This window comes from Mustela nivalis (genome assembly GCF_964662115.1).
Source record: "Mustela nivalis genome assembly, chromosome: 14".
NCBI classification, from domain to species: Eukaryota; Metazoa; Chordata; class Mammalia; order Carnivora; family Mustelidae; genus Mustela; species Mustela nivalis.
This window is the reverse complement of record NC_139033.1, coordinates 72,183,167-72,197,889: the sequence shown is the minus strand read 5'-3', so window position 1 is coordinate 72,197,889 and position 14,723 is coordinate 72,183,167. Positions and strand designations below refer to the sequence as shown.

Here is a 14,723-nt window from a genome sequence, read left to right as displayed (position 1 = left end):
CCTTCCCTTTTTTTTGGGGGGGGGGGTGGATCTCAGCAAAAAATTCTCTTTATAGCTCCCTGAACTTGCACTTGCCGGTTATGTGTCCTTATAGAAGGGTGATAAATCCAGATACCTGCCTTCCATTCTGGAAGTCAAAGAATCAAATGTTTTCTCTCCATCTCCTGGTACAGCCAGGGAGTTACTGCCTGACTGAAGTTTGGCCTGTCAATTGTTCTACCCTGTGACTTGAATCTTGATCAAGTAACGTGAGGTCAGAAAAAACAGTTGGCATTTACTCATGTTGCCCTTGTAGCACCAAACCAGACGGCTTCTGTCTTTCAGACCTCCTAGACCTCCTGTATTGCCTTAAGTCCTGCCTGATTCTCAGACTGCTTTCCAGCCCTCCCCTCCATTCTGGATACTCCTAGTATCTTTCCAATGAATTACTTTCTCCTAAGTTAGCCAAATTTGGTTCTGTCGCTTATGGTTAGAAAATCCTAGTAATTGTAGTGGTACATAGATATTATCGTTGCTGGGTTCAATCTACCATAAGAATTTTGTAAGAAAATTGATTTTCCGCTTCAAGTAATTTTACTCGCTAATGTCACATAGTCTGAGTTAAGGAATTCTTATTTATGTGACCTCATTAAAATTCTATGGATTAAACATCTTTACAAATCTGGAAAGGCAACATAGTTGCTTTTTCCAGATCAGGAAAGCTATTTTTTTTACTTTGCCTTTTCATGGAATCTTAGTTGAAGTGTTAAGCGCCTCTATATAACCATTCTTGAATGGCTGGGGAGTATCTTTTAAAGTTTTGTTAAAATGTTGGTGATTATGGTACTACAATGCTGAGGATTTACCTCCATTTCTTTGGCTGTTTTGTGGTTTAAAGATTTTTTTCTTTAATGGAAAATCACTCAAGTGAAATTGCGGAAAAGCGAATATTTATCTGAGTCATATTTTTTATGGAAACCGTTTTTCACTTCTCTGCATTTTTAGAAGTGTTTCTTTAAAAAGGATATTCTATTAATATTTATAATTAGATATCACACAAAGCAGATGCTAAATCTTATGCTATAACTTTATGGGTAAAATTACATAAAGAAGATTATATAGTCTTTGACATAATGTTCTCTCTGGGAGCTGTAGAACAAAGGATATTCTCCATGAAGACGCCTTTTTTTTCTTTTTCTTTTTCTTTTTTAGTAGAGAAAAACAGGAAGACGGTGATTAACTACGATTATTTTAACTAGATTATCTTAACTATTATCCAGAACATTAGTAGTTAACTGGGTAGATCAGGAGCTCAATAAATAATTGACTTTTTTCTCTTTGATCCACATCTCAATTCACCTATTCACACTATCTCTATTCTTACTTTGAAGCCACGTGGATTCTTCCTATTTTCAGAGCACGTTAGAGGTGGGGTCCGCCTGTGTGAACCCCCTGGCTTCCAAAGATACATGGGGGGTGCTGTTAGTGGGGAGTTTACTGAGGTCAGAGGCCGGATGGGAGGAAAAAAGGGATTCCTTTTTGTGATTACCGTTACGTCAGTGCCAAGAGAAACCAATGGAATTAATATTGTGCAATTTAATCCACACAGCCACCCAAGATCCATCTTTGTACAGATGGGGAAACTGAGGTTCCGAGGAATAAATGTTTGAAAGTAATGGCATGGGCTTTGCACGTCGGTTCTCTGAGTCTAGCCTCTTTCCACTACCCCGTGTCTTCCCTGGCAATTACTTCAACAATTCTAGTAGGGACCCCGAGGATGGAGAAGAGAAGAGCAAACCCTCTGGCCGCCAACTTGATCTCCTGTGATCATAACTGTTAGATGAGTTCTGATTCCCTCTCTTAAAAAGACAAGGTTAGGACAACGGCTGGCAAGATAAAAGGCAAGGTTCATTTCTCCGGAGACGCTGCACCAGGGAACGGATGGGGCACGCCCACTAATGGGTGGCCGCCTTTCGAGCCCATCCCAGGGATTCGGGGCTTTCCCCTCGGTCCAGGTTGAGAGTGTGTGAGTGCACTTGCCACCGGAAGCCTGAGCGGGCAGAACCCGCAGGCCAAGAGCAAGCTCCGGGAGACGCCGGGCGCCTCCCCGCGGCCTCGGCGCACGTGCCTGGGCTGGGGCCAGGGCTAGTGGCCGCGCCGTAGTAGCTGGGGCGGGTGGGAGAGGCTGGCTCCCGGCCGCGGCCGCCGCCCGCCCGCCGGCTCCGGTGGTTGGGCGGAGGAAGCGCGGGACTCCTCCTCCCCACCGTATTAACATGCACCCAGGGGCGGGTGACCAGCCCAGCCTCGCCGCCCTAGCTCGCCGCGTCCCGGCGCTCAGCCTCCGCGCCAGAGGCGAGCGCTGCGCTCCGGGCGCCGCAATCCCGAGGACACGGCCTTTCCGACACCTCCAGTCTCGGAGAGTCGGCAGCATCATCGGCGGGAGCGGCCGCGGCCGCCTCGGCTCCTCTCTCGAGTCCTTCCCATCACCTTGTTGAGACCCTGTCCCGGCCGCGGGGACACCCCTTTTCGTCCTCCCTCCGAGGCTCGCGGGACCGACGGACGGACGCAGGGATCCAGGGCCGGACTGCGGGCAGCGGCAAGGTAACGCCGGGCTGCGCTGCGGGGCTGGGGCGTGCGCTCTTGGCGGCGGCAATCGAAGCCCGGGCCGCCACCACCACCGCGATCCCGGAGCGCTGGGTGTCTCTTGCCCGTCGCTCGGTCGCCGCTCCTCTCGCCCGCGGAGGGACGATGGGCTGGGTTCCCCGGCAGCTTCTCCTTCGCCATCCGCCGCCTGCGGCGCACTCCCAGATCCCTTGGGGACCCCGGGCACACGGGGGCCAGCGCGCCCCTCTCGGGGCTTGCGGTCTTGGCAGCTCCCCATTGGGGCCCTGGGAGGGGACAGATTTCTAATTGCGACAGGGTCCTGGAAGGGGGAGGGGAGAAGAACACTAGTTCCCATCATCTCCACCGGCCAAATTCACATCTCCCCTGCCCCCAACCCCTGGTACACCTTGTAGGGGAGGAGGGGACTGCTCACTGCAGGGGAGTTCTCGACAGGCACCTGGGTCGTTTGCAAAGCAAGTTGTTGCACTTGCTTTTTAGGTGACATTTTGGTTGTGGAGAGAGCCTTCTCCCGTGTGTGTGTGTGTGTGTGTATGTGTGTGTATGTGCGCGCGCGCGTAAGAGAGAAAGCCAGAGAAAGAGAGACACAAAGAGACAGAAGCACGCAGGGGGAGATCGAGATACAGAAAGAGAGACACACACAGAAGACGGGATTCAAGGGGGAGGTCACTGTAGAGTCGCCCCCCGCCCGCGGCGGGGGCCAATTCCTGGCGAATCGCGTGGCCAACCTTGAGACGCGGTATTCAGTGAATTGAATGAGCGGGTCTGGAGCCGAGACCAAACGGGGACTTCTCCTCGGGGCTGGGAGAGATAACAAATTGCACTTTCATTGAGGGGCGGCTGCAGCTGCGGGAGGGACCTTCGGAGGGCCGCGTGGAGATGAAGACCCTGCATTCAGGACTCCGGCTGCTGAGCTCTTCGAGGAAGGCGAGTTGTCCCGGCTTCACCCGGTGGCCCCCGGGAGGCCGTGGGAAGGGGCGACCCTCGCCGGAGACACTGAGTGCCTGTGCCCGAGTGCGGCTCCCGCCCGCGGCTCCCGGGCTCGCCTTCCTCTCGGCCAGTGGCGCTGCGGAATTTTCTATTTGAAAACCGGGGGTCGTGCGGAGGGGAGGGGTTTGAAGTGGCCGGAGGGCCGGGACAGGGACGCGGGTGGGTAGATGTTATTTCTTTTATGGACTCAGGCAAGACTACATTTACACTCCTGACACAGGGAGCCTGGCTTGAGTTCGTGAGAGATCGATGCTTCCGGTCTCCCTTGTCATAACCTGTAAAGTTATGGAATTACAAGAATGAACGATATATAATAAAAGTAACAATTAAAAACATCTTTATCTTTTATAGTCTTCATGAATGGCTCTGTAAAGTGGTGATAGATCAGTCTGAGTTGTAGTCAGACACCGCGATGAAGAATGTTTAGAACTAGGAAACCGATTTTAGGACCGAACTCAGAAACATCTTGCAAATTATTTTTACCAGGAAGAAGCTAACTGCCTTTTGACTGTTATTTATAGCAGACTTTCAATTTCAGGAAGCAACTTTCTATTGGCCAATGTAATTTTGCATATATAGCAATAGTCGTTCTTCCAACTTTGACGGAAATGACATGGAGGCAAGAAATGTTATAAGTATCCCAATTTCTGTAATGAGAAAAGGATAAAGTGTTTTTTTGCTTAAATTTTTACAAAGGAAATTCAAAGGCACAAAAACACACTGAATATGTATTTATGCAAAATATGTGAAATTTAAATGTCCATTCAGGTCATAAAAATTACTCGGTTCAGAAAAATCTATATTCTGGCATAAATAGGAAGTTAAAAATTCAGAAATCTTATGTCAGTAGCTATGTTATTAATGTCATTTGGATTTATCACTTCAGGTTAAAGTTGCAGCAGGGGAAGTCATTGCTTTGAAATATTACAAGTTTCAGATCTAAAATTCCATAACTGCTTTTGAAAAAAAAAAAAAAAAAACACACACACACCCAAAACCAGAAAAACAACACTCACTTAAGAGAAAATGTTGCTTGAATGAAAAAAGACTTGAGCACATTTGCAAATATAGGATATTTAAAAAAGCCTGACCTATCTCTGTTTCTCTCAAGGTTCCTATTCAGAGATTAGTTTGCCAAATAAATTATCTCAAATATTATATGCAATATTGGAAACTCAACTGATTAAGAGATTCCTTAAAAAGTTGTGAAGGGATTTTCTGACAAGACTCTTCAAATAACACTGGAGCACTTGTGCTTTTGAGAGATAATGTGTGCGTGAGTTTTCCCTGTGGGGAATTCTCATGGGTTAGTATCTTTAATTTCTCCTTCACCATAATTTTTTTTTTTTTTTCCTGCCAGGACTAAAACCTTGATGAAACGTATCAGTAATAATTGAAAGCAAGATCTTCTTAAAATATTATGGAGCCCATATAGAGAAATAGCCTAAAATGAAGTGGTCTACTTTCTAAATCTTTCTAAGCTTAAGTCTCCTATTGAATTCAACTTGAAAATATAAATTGCACACACTTTGATTTAACTCTTTTAGATGTCTGTGTCTTTGTTCCATATAGCCACCTAGATTCATTATTATTTTTTAAATCTAAAATTAAAACTGGAAGGGAACTGAATTTTTACTAACTCCTCATTTAGAGATATGTAGCATAGTAATAGTTTCAGCTACAACTTAATTGTGGCAAGTACCATATTTGTATAGAAACTTATAGAAACAAAAAAAATTCAGCATTCTAATTTTGATTTCAAATAGTATTTTGAATTGGGAAAGAGTAGTAAAATGATATCTAAATGTATGTTTTTATAGTGAAGTTTATATGATGGAGTCCAGTTCCTCTTCTGGTGTCTTCTTCATCCTTCCCAGAAGTTGCTCCGCCCTTTATCAGATCCATTGTGCTCCCTGCAGAAGTTTTCTGTTCCTTTCAGGAAGCACTGAACTGGAGAATTTTTATGAAGATTGCATCTCTATAGAAACCGCACTTGCCTCTCTTTGCTTAATTTCAGGAAACAATGTAGTTGTAAATTCTTTTGTTTCTTTTCTCTTTTTCTTTGGTAATTATTTCTAGCTGGTAGAGGAGCAGCACCATTAAAGCAGAAAGCCTCCAAGGACTTTTCAAAAATCTCAACACTTTGCTCCACCCCTTACCTCTCACATTTACAATCTTTGCCTTACCTCTGTGGGATGTTGTTTTCTTAACAGATTTTCATTTTAAAGAAATACAATCACAAGAAGGCCCTTTTCTAGCATTCCAAAAATTTTTGTGCTGCTGAGATGCCTGGAACTTCAAAAGCACTTGTGTCTTATGCTGTCTTTTACTTCCAGAAGATGCTAAGGGCTTATAATTCTCCATTTTCAAAGAGAAGAATCTTTTCACTGGCCCCCAAATTACTTTCTCCTCCCTATACACCCTTTTAAAATCATGGTGAATTTGTAGCCTGATTCCTGTTACTGCCTAATAAAGGTGACTTTCTGTGGATGTGTGGTGTATCAGAAATTGCTAGAGCTGCTGTTCCTTCTTCTACCACAGAGCAGGATTTAGAACTAGTCTTAAGGCATGTACTTTAATTTATTAAACATCCACTGATAATTCATTGTATGAGATACCACGTACCAGTTGGTTTTCTTTTAACACATATTTTGTTTATGCAAAATAATAACAAATATCCCATTAATACATAAAGCATTAAACCATTTATGCATATTTGCTACACACACCACCCCCAGAAGTTGGTATTGCTTGTGCAATGTGTTGACCCACCATTTTTACCTTCTTCATTCTAATAAATGTCAGGGACTAGACAAGTGGTGTACAGGTGAGAAGCTAGTGTTATTCTATTTATCGGCTTGAAGGTTGGTGTTTATTGTTTTCTACCTCCTGTAGGAGTTAAGGATTGCAAGGTAAGTGGATCCCACTTCAGAAGACCAACTCATACACAGGAAGCCCTCTGGACATACAGCTGTAGATCTTTGGCCCAGATTCCTGAATCTTTTCTTGGGTAGCTGAGAACCAGTAAAACTGGGATATGAATGCCCTACTTGGGGTTGGTGTGAATGAGATATCAGTGCTTTGGGATCTGCCGTGAAGATGCAAACCCACTTTCCTCCTGGAATTTGCCCAAAACTCAACTGTTTGTTTTTATATTTACTTATCATCGTTTGCTCACCTGTTGTCATTGATAATTCCTAGATCTCTCAACATTTTGTGAGATTTGTAAGCAGCAACACAAAAGCAAGCCACGAAGAGTGTGGTTGGGCAGTGTGTTAACTCTCCAATCCGGCCAGATTTTCTTAGTGTTCAAGAGAGTAGGGGCTTGGTGAAACCCTGGCTAAGCAATTAGGAGAGGCAGGTTTGTGGTAGGGCAGGTTGTCGCCCCAGCTCCTGTGTCCCTGGCTGCTTGGGGAGGGCTCAGAGGCCCTTCAGGCGGCCTGTGGGGAGGTCTCTCTCTCTCTCTCTCTCTCTCTGGGCATGTTTCCAGCCCTGCCGCTTTACTTCGTGTGTGACATGGTTTTGGCTAATTTGAGAACTTCTGCTAGAGTAACTTCCCTTTTAATTCTACTACTGGAGAACATTCATTAGTATATGATAGGATACTCTGACCTCAAGATCATACTCTTTCTCTGGAGACCCTCTCTTGGTTTCAGTTTCAGTGGAAACTCAGAGTGTGGTCTATTTCTGGACTAGAACTTTCCCTGCTAGATATCACTGAGATTTCTTTACAAAACACATGCTGCAGTTTCAGAGACAAATGGCATTTTGATCTTGTCTCAGACTTTGCAAACAACCATTCTGTGATATGATTCATCCTACTACTCTAGTAAAAAGGCAAGGTAGAGTCACTCCCTTGGAAGCTCCTTTCCCAGGCATTAACCTGGCATTAACCCAGAAGGCTAAGGAACAATTTCATTGTTTCAAACAAGGATGCCCTCCCCCCACCCCATTAGAGCCTCAGGGTGAGTCGGGTGGGAGGGGTGGGAGTGGGGACAGGATATTGAAGCAGTAGACACATTAGGTAGTTGTGTGAATCTTGCCTAGGCAATTTAGAGGATACTCACCTGATTCTACAGCTTCTGTGAAGCAGGATAAGATGTCTTTCCCGGCTTTCCCTGCAACACTGTTTCTTACTTTATTTCCTCTTCTCTAGATCTCAGCTGAAAAGTAATTTAATCAGTGAGGCTTGCTAGTTGAATGCAGTTTTAGTGCTTTATACTTTTTTTCATGGGCCTTTCACAGTAAATAACGATGCTTTTTTGACTTTTGTGATTATCCTATCAGCTGTCTTCCCCACTGAACTGCGTATTCCATGAGATCAAGAACTAAATATAGCCTGTTGACCAGATATCAGCAATGCTGAGCATGGCCCCAGGCACTTAGTAAGGGGTCAGTAAACGTTGGTTAAGTGAATGAGTTAATAAACAAATGAGTGAATGCAAATCTGTATTCAAACTGTGTAAGGACCTTAACTCTGAGGGTAGTATGCTGTGGCTTTTACAGACCATCTCCCCTGCTCCTTGAAATCTTCTTTTCTTTTTTTAAAGATTTTATTTATTTATTTGACAGATAGAGACTACAGGTAGGCAGAGAGGCAGGCAGAGAGAGAGGAGGAAGCAGGTTCCCTGCTGAGTAGAGAGCCGGATGCGGGACTCAATCCCAGGACCCTGGGATCAGACCTGAGCCAAAGGCAGAGGCTTTAACCCACTGAGCCACCCAGGTGCCCCTGCTCCTTGCAATCTTAAATTCTGTATTCTCTACTCCAATAATACTTGCGAAACACAGGGCTGATCTCAGGGTGGTCAACGTGTGAGGGGGTAGGTTTTGCTACATTTACCAACTAGGGAAACTGCAATCCACTGGAAAACCAGAGGAAGTTTCCGAAATAAGAATTTTAAAAATGGAATAAAAACAAACAGAAAAGTCTCCTGTCCCTTCCTCTTCCTCCTCTTTTTTACTCAAAAGAAGCATATGAATAACTTAATCAGTCCACCTGCCAGTTTATGGTGCATGGAGTGTCCCCCTCCCCAGGTTTAGCACTGGTTCCTTTCTTACTCTCCAGCCCAAAGGATTGAGCACTCCTGCCTACGGTTCGATGGAATCTGATACATATTTATTTCTCAGTTTTGTATTTTATTTTCTGTTTATGTGCCTACTTCTGTGAGACCCTAAGCTCAGAGATAATGGCTAGCATAGGACTCACGTATGGAAGGGATACAGATGTTCAAAGGACAGTGAAAGATTGAATCAGCTCACAAGGATAAGAGACAACTCACCAGGGATGGAAAGAAGTTGATACAACTGACTTTGTTGCTTGAGGCTGATTTCTGTTATAAGTACTTAGAACCTACGTGGGATGGCTCTCACTCATAAGCCATGTTGGAATCTGCCATTTAACATTATATGGAATCACAGCCTTCTAAGAAGTTCCGTGATTTTTTTTTTTTTTTGTATTAGTTTCTGGACAGGCATGTATATATTCTATCCCGCTCTGTGCTTCTGAGATACTCGAATGGTGCAGTGACGTGAGCTTAACCTGCCACTCGGCACCCTGCTTTAGTTGCTGGATCCACTATTCAGCCTTCAGTGAGGGAAAGTAAGACTCAACGTGGACATTGCTCATGTTATTATAAACTCTGATGTGTAATAATTTATCTAGATTTGCTTTTCTTTTATTGGTAATTTAAAATATCTTGCTTTGATGGTAAGAATCCTAAGGGACATAGATGATTGATGTAGATATTGGCATGGATGTCACCCCCAAAGATGAGCAAACAGGCAAACAAAATTGTTATCTCCTGTGTACTCATTAGCGTGGAGAATACAGAAATGCAAACATTGTTCAGATCCTTGGGTGGCTTAAAATCTAATCCAAAGGATAAGATTAAAATGTAGAAAATAATTAGGAAGAACATGCTACAGAATAAATGTAAGGGCTCAAGTATTGGGACCTGTAATTATTACTCCGGGCTTTTATGGAGTGACAGAGCTCCACAAAAAATAGGACCATTGTGGAACCTTCCCGAAAGAGGAAGAAGGTTTTAGACTGGTCTTCCCGGATGGGTAGGAGTTAAATGGAAGAAGCGATAAGGCAGAACATTTACAAAGACATGGAAAAGCAAATCAAATCGGTTTGGCATATTCCTGGTTCAAGGAGATCGTCATCAGCTCTGGTTCCTCTAGTGCATTTTCCTTAGACCTGGACATGAATTTGATTGAGAAGGGTGGAGAATGTTTTAGCGTTGATAGGAACGTTTAAGGATTTTGAATAGACAGTGATACGGAGAAGTGGTCTCTTCGGCTGATGGAAGTAGATCTGTCTACCACCAGACTGGAACAGAGAGAAGCATTAGGGGCTTTTCATTAATTGAGGCATAAATGATGAGAACCAGGTCTAAGGAAGTAAAAATTGGGGGAAAAGAAGACAAGAAATATTTTGGAAAAATTTTCAAGTAATATTTGACCCCTTCCTTTCTCTTTTACTTAGACCTGTGTCGCAAACTATTTTTAAACTCTTTATTATTAATTAAAAATTATTGTGAACTATTTCAGTAACACCAAAACATTAAATATTAAAACACATGCCTGTGTATCCACTCTTCAGATTATGAAATAAGTCATTACATGTACTGTTAATACTCCCATAGTACTCTTTTTCCAAGCATATCTCCCCTCATGGTACCCTCTCTAGAGGCAGACCTCAGAGATAGTCCAAGTTCATTGCAATAAAGTGAGTTGAAGGAATGTTTTGATTTCCCAGTGCATTTAAGTTATGTTTACACTATACTGTATTCTATTAAGAGTGTAATAGAATTATTTCTAAAATAAATGTATGTGTATAAGCCTTAATGAAAAAATACTTTATTGCTACAATATACTAGCCATTTTCTGAGCTTCCAGCAAGTTGTCATCTTTTTGCTGAGGGAGGTTCTTGCCTCCTTGTGGCCGCTGAGTAATCAATCAAGGCGGTGATTGCTGAAGGTTGGGTAGCTGTGTCAATTTCTTTTTTTTTTTTCTTATATATTTATGTTCATTTTACACAGTTTAAAAATATTTCATTATTTATTTGAGAGAGAGAGCGAGTATGTGAGAGATCATGAGCACGGGGAAGGGGTAGAAAGAGACGCATACTCCCCGCTGAGCAAGGAACCCAATGCAGGACTCATTTCCAGAATCCTGACCTGAGCTGACCACAGACACTTAACTGACTGAGCCACCCAAGTGCCCTGTGGCAGTTTCTTGAAAGAAGGTAGTTGATGGGGTGCCTGGGTGGCTCAGTGGGTTAAAGCCTCTGCCTTTGGCTCAGGTCATGATCCTGGGATAGAGACCTGCATCGGGCTCTCTGCTCAGCAGGGAGCCTGCTTCCTCCTCTCTCTCTGCCTGCCTCTATTTGTGATCTTTGTCAAATAAATAAATAAAATCTTTAAAAAAAAAAATAAGAGGAAGGTAGCTGATGAAATTGGCCACATTGATGGACTCTTCCTTTCACTGGAAGGCTTAGAGGTCATTGTTAGGTTATTAACTTTCCTCATTTCAATATTTTCTTCTTGTCTCAGGGAATAGGGGGGCTGGAGGAGAGAGAGAGAAAGACAGGGAATGGCTGGTCAGCCGAGCAGTCAAAATGCATGTAACATTTACAGATTAAGTTTGCCATCTTTTATGTGTATGGTCCTGGCGCCCCAAAACAATTGCAGAGTAACAGCAGAGATCACTGATCACAGGTCACCATTACAGATATACTACTAATAATAATGAAGAGTTTGAAATATGGCGAGAATTACCAAAATGTGATAGAGAGACATGAAGTGAACAAATGCTATTGGAAAAACGCTGCCGATAGTCTTGCTTAATGCAAGGTTGCCCCAGACATTGTTTGTTAAAAAATTCAATAAAGTAGAGTGCCTGTAGTGAATTCTCTATTTATATTCCCATGCATTTTGTTGTGCTTTGCTATGTATTTATGTGTGCTTAAGCAAGATAGTCTAATTTTGCTCTTTTTAAACTATTTAAATAGTAACATGCTCTAGTCTTTTTCACCTTACTTTAATTGATTAGTATTCTGTTGATATATGTAGATCCTTTCTAGTCATTTCTACTGCAATATGGTATTCCATTGCATAATATATCATGATTAATGTACCAGTCATCTGTTGGTGGACAGTCAGGGTATTTTCCAACAAGGCTGCTATGAACATTTATATGCATATTTCCTCTTTACGAGTGGAATTACAGGAGAGCGGGGTTTGTACCTTTACATGTAGCAGATAATACCAAATTACCAAAAAAGCAGACTACCTCTTTATACTCCCACCAGCAATCTAGAGGAGCCCCACTTTTTTTCCCATATCTTTGCCTATACTTGGTGATACATTTTATTTTTTGCCAGTCTTATGAATACAACATGATAGCTTTTTTAGTTTAAATGTGTTGTTCCGGGGCACCTGGGTGGCTCAGTGGGTTAAGCCGCTGCCTTCAGCTGGGGTCATGATCTCGGGGTCCTGGGATCGAGTCCCGCATCGGGCTCTCTGCTCGGTAGGGAGCCTGCTTCCCTCCCTTTCTCTGCCTGCCTCTCTGTCTACTGTGATCTCTCTCGTCAAATAAATAAATAAAATCTTTAAAAAAAAAAAAAATAAAAATAAATGTGTTGTTCCCTGACTGACTGCTAGTAACGTTGATTATTCTTTTCCTCTCTCAATTAACGTTCAGGTCTCTTTGGAATGCTTATTCATATGTGTTGTCCACTCTCCCATAGTTTTAAAAAAAGTTATTGATTTAAAAAAAAATTTTTTATAAAACATTTTACTTACTTACTTGACAGAGAAAGACACAGCAAGAGGGGAACATAAGCAGGGAAAGTGGGCAAGGGAGAAGCAGGCTTCCCGCGGAGCTGGGAGCCCAATGTGGGCCTTGATCCCAGAACCCTGGGATCATGACCTGAGCTGAAGGCAGATGCCTAACAACTGAGCCACCCAGGCACTCCAAAGTTATTGATTTGTAGGAGTTACTTATATATTCTGAATACCAGGGTTTTTTCTGTAATATGCATTTCAATGATCTTTTCCCAACCGGTGGCTTGTCTTTTAATTTTTATGATGTCCCTGGGTGAAAAGATTACTTTATTTTGAATTCCAATATAATTAGCATACAGTGTTATATTAATTTTAATATAACATTTAATATGATCTTAATATTTTATATAATTAATAATTATTATGATTAATTAATAATGTAAATATATTATAATGTGAATATATAATATACACAATATAATAAAATATAATTAAATGTTAATAATATTTAATAAATATAAATTTAATAATATTAATTCACAAAATATAGTGATTCCACAATTCTATACATACTCGTTCATCACAATAAGTGCACTCAATCCTCGTCACCTATTTCACCTATCCCTCTGCGTGCCTCCCTTCTGGCAACCTCCAGTTTGTGTTCTGTATTTTTTTTGGAGTCTTTTTTTCTTTGTTTTGTTTCTTAAATTCTATGTATGGGTGAAACCATATGGTATTTGTCTTTCTCTGACTGACTTATTTCACTTAGCTTTATACCCTCTGAATCCATCCATGTTGTTGCAAACCACAAGATCTCACCCTTTTTTATGGCTGACTAATATTTCACTGTGTATATACACTGCTTCCTTATCCATTCATCTATGGATGGCCACTTGGCTGCTTCCATTTCTTGGTCATTGTAAATAGTACTGCAATAAACATAGGGCTGCATATATCTTTTTTTTTTTTTTTTTTTTTTTTTTTTTTTCAAGCTTGTTACATCTTTATTTGAATATTTGATGCCTATTTTACTTTCTATTTTTTTTTCTTTCTTTTTTTTTTTAATTAATTTTTTATTTTCAGCATAACAGTATTCATTATTTTTCACCACACCCAGTGCTCCATGCAATTCGTGCCCTTAATAATACCCACCACCTAGTACCCCAACCTCCCACCCCCCACCCCTTCAAAACCCTCAGATTGTTTTTCAGAGTCCATAGTCTCTCATGGTTCACCTCCCTTTAAATTAGTGTTTTTGTATTCTTTGGGTAATACCTAGAAGTGTGATTGCTGGATCATAAGGTAATTCTATTTTTAAGTTTTTTTTTTTAAGATTTTATTTTTATTTATTTAACAGAGGGAGACATAGTGAGAGAGGGAACACACACTGGGGGAGTGGAGGAGGGAGCAGCAGGCTCCCTGCTAAGTAGGGAGCCTTAGACGGGGCTTGATCCCAGGACCCCAGGATCATGATCTGAGCTGAAGGCAGAAGCATAACGACTGTGCCACCCAGGTGCCCCCTATTTTTAAGTTTTTAAGGAACCTCCGTACTGTCTTCCACAGTGGCTGCACCAGTTTGTGTTCCCCCCCAACAGTGCACAGGGGCTCCTTTTTCTCCACATTCTTGTCAAGTGTTGTTGTCTTCTTGATATTAGCCATTCTGGCCCTTTCAAGGTGATATCTCACTGTGGTTTTGATTTGCCTTTCTCTGATGGTCAGTGATGTTGAGCATATTTTCAGGTGTCTGTTGGCCATCTGCATGTCTTTGGAGAAATGTCTATTCATGCCTACTGCCCATTTTTAAATCAGAGTATTTGGTTTTCTTGGTTTTGACTTATGTAAGTCCTTTTCATGTCCTTCTAGATAGTTTGAATGCTTTACAACAAGCAAGAATTTCTTTTAAAATGACTATTTCGGAGCCTTCTCTATCCTGGGAGGCTGATCAAATCTCATCTCATAGGAAGTATCTTATGAATACTCTAGGCCAGGGTAAACTCTTTTCTGAATTCTAGTTGCATTTTTCTGGTTCATTTACTCTGTGGTTTACATTTTAAACCTTTTATGTGACTACTCCTAGATTTTAAGCTCCTTTAAGGGATTCATTGGCTTAGGTACTGCTCTCTTTCTCTAAGGACTAAGCACAAGAGCCAGAAGAGTGGGTTTTCAAAGGGTCACAGTTGCTTTCCTGATGATTGGTAATTAGTTACTGGAGATGACATTGGCTGAGTGGGGATTTGGAATGGGACATTGGGATTAGTGACAGTGCTGGAACACACAAGAATTTGGGATAGGGAGCTAATTCCTATGAAATAAATTGAACTCTATTTTGTTTATATTAAC

General features: G+C 42.0%; 1 protein-coding gene across 1 annotated transcript in view; it reads left to right on the top strand.

Annotated features, from left to right (window-relative positions):
• Positions 1–2,277: 2,277 nt before the first annotated feature.
• The window catches only part of DLGAP1 (DLG associated protein 1), an 812,994-nt gene continuing 800,548 nt past the window's right edge, over positions 2,278–14,723 (top strand). Inside the window, exon 1 of the mRNA XM_082699052.1 lies at positions 2,278–2,580. The gene's annotated coding sequence lies outside the window, so the exon portion shown is untranslated. The remainder of the gene's footprint in view (positions 2,581–14,723) is intronic.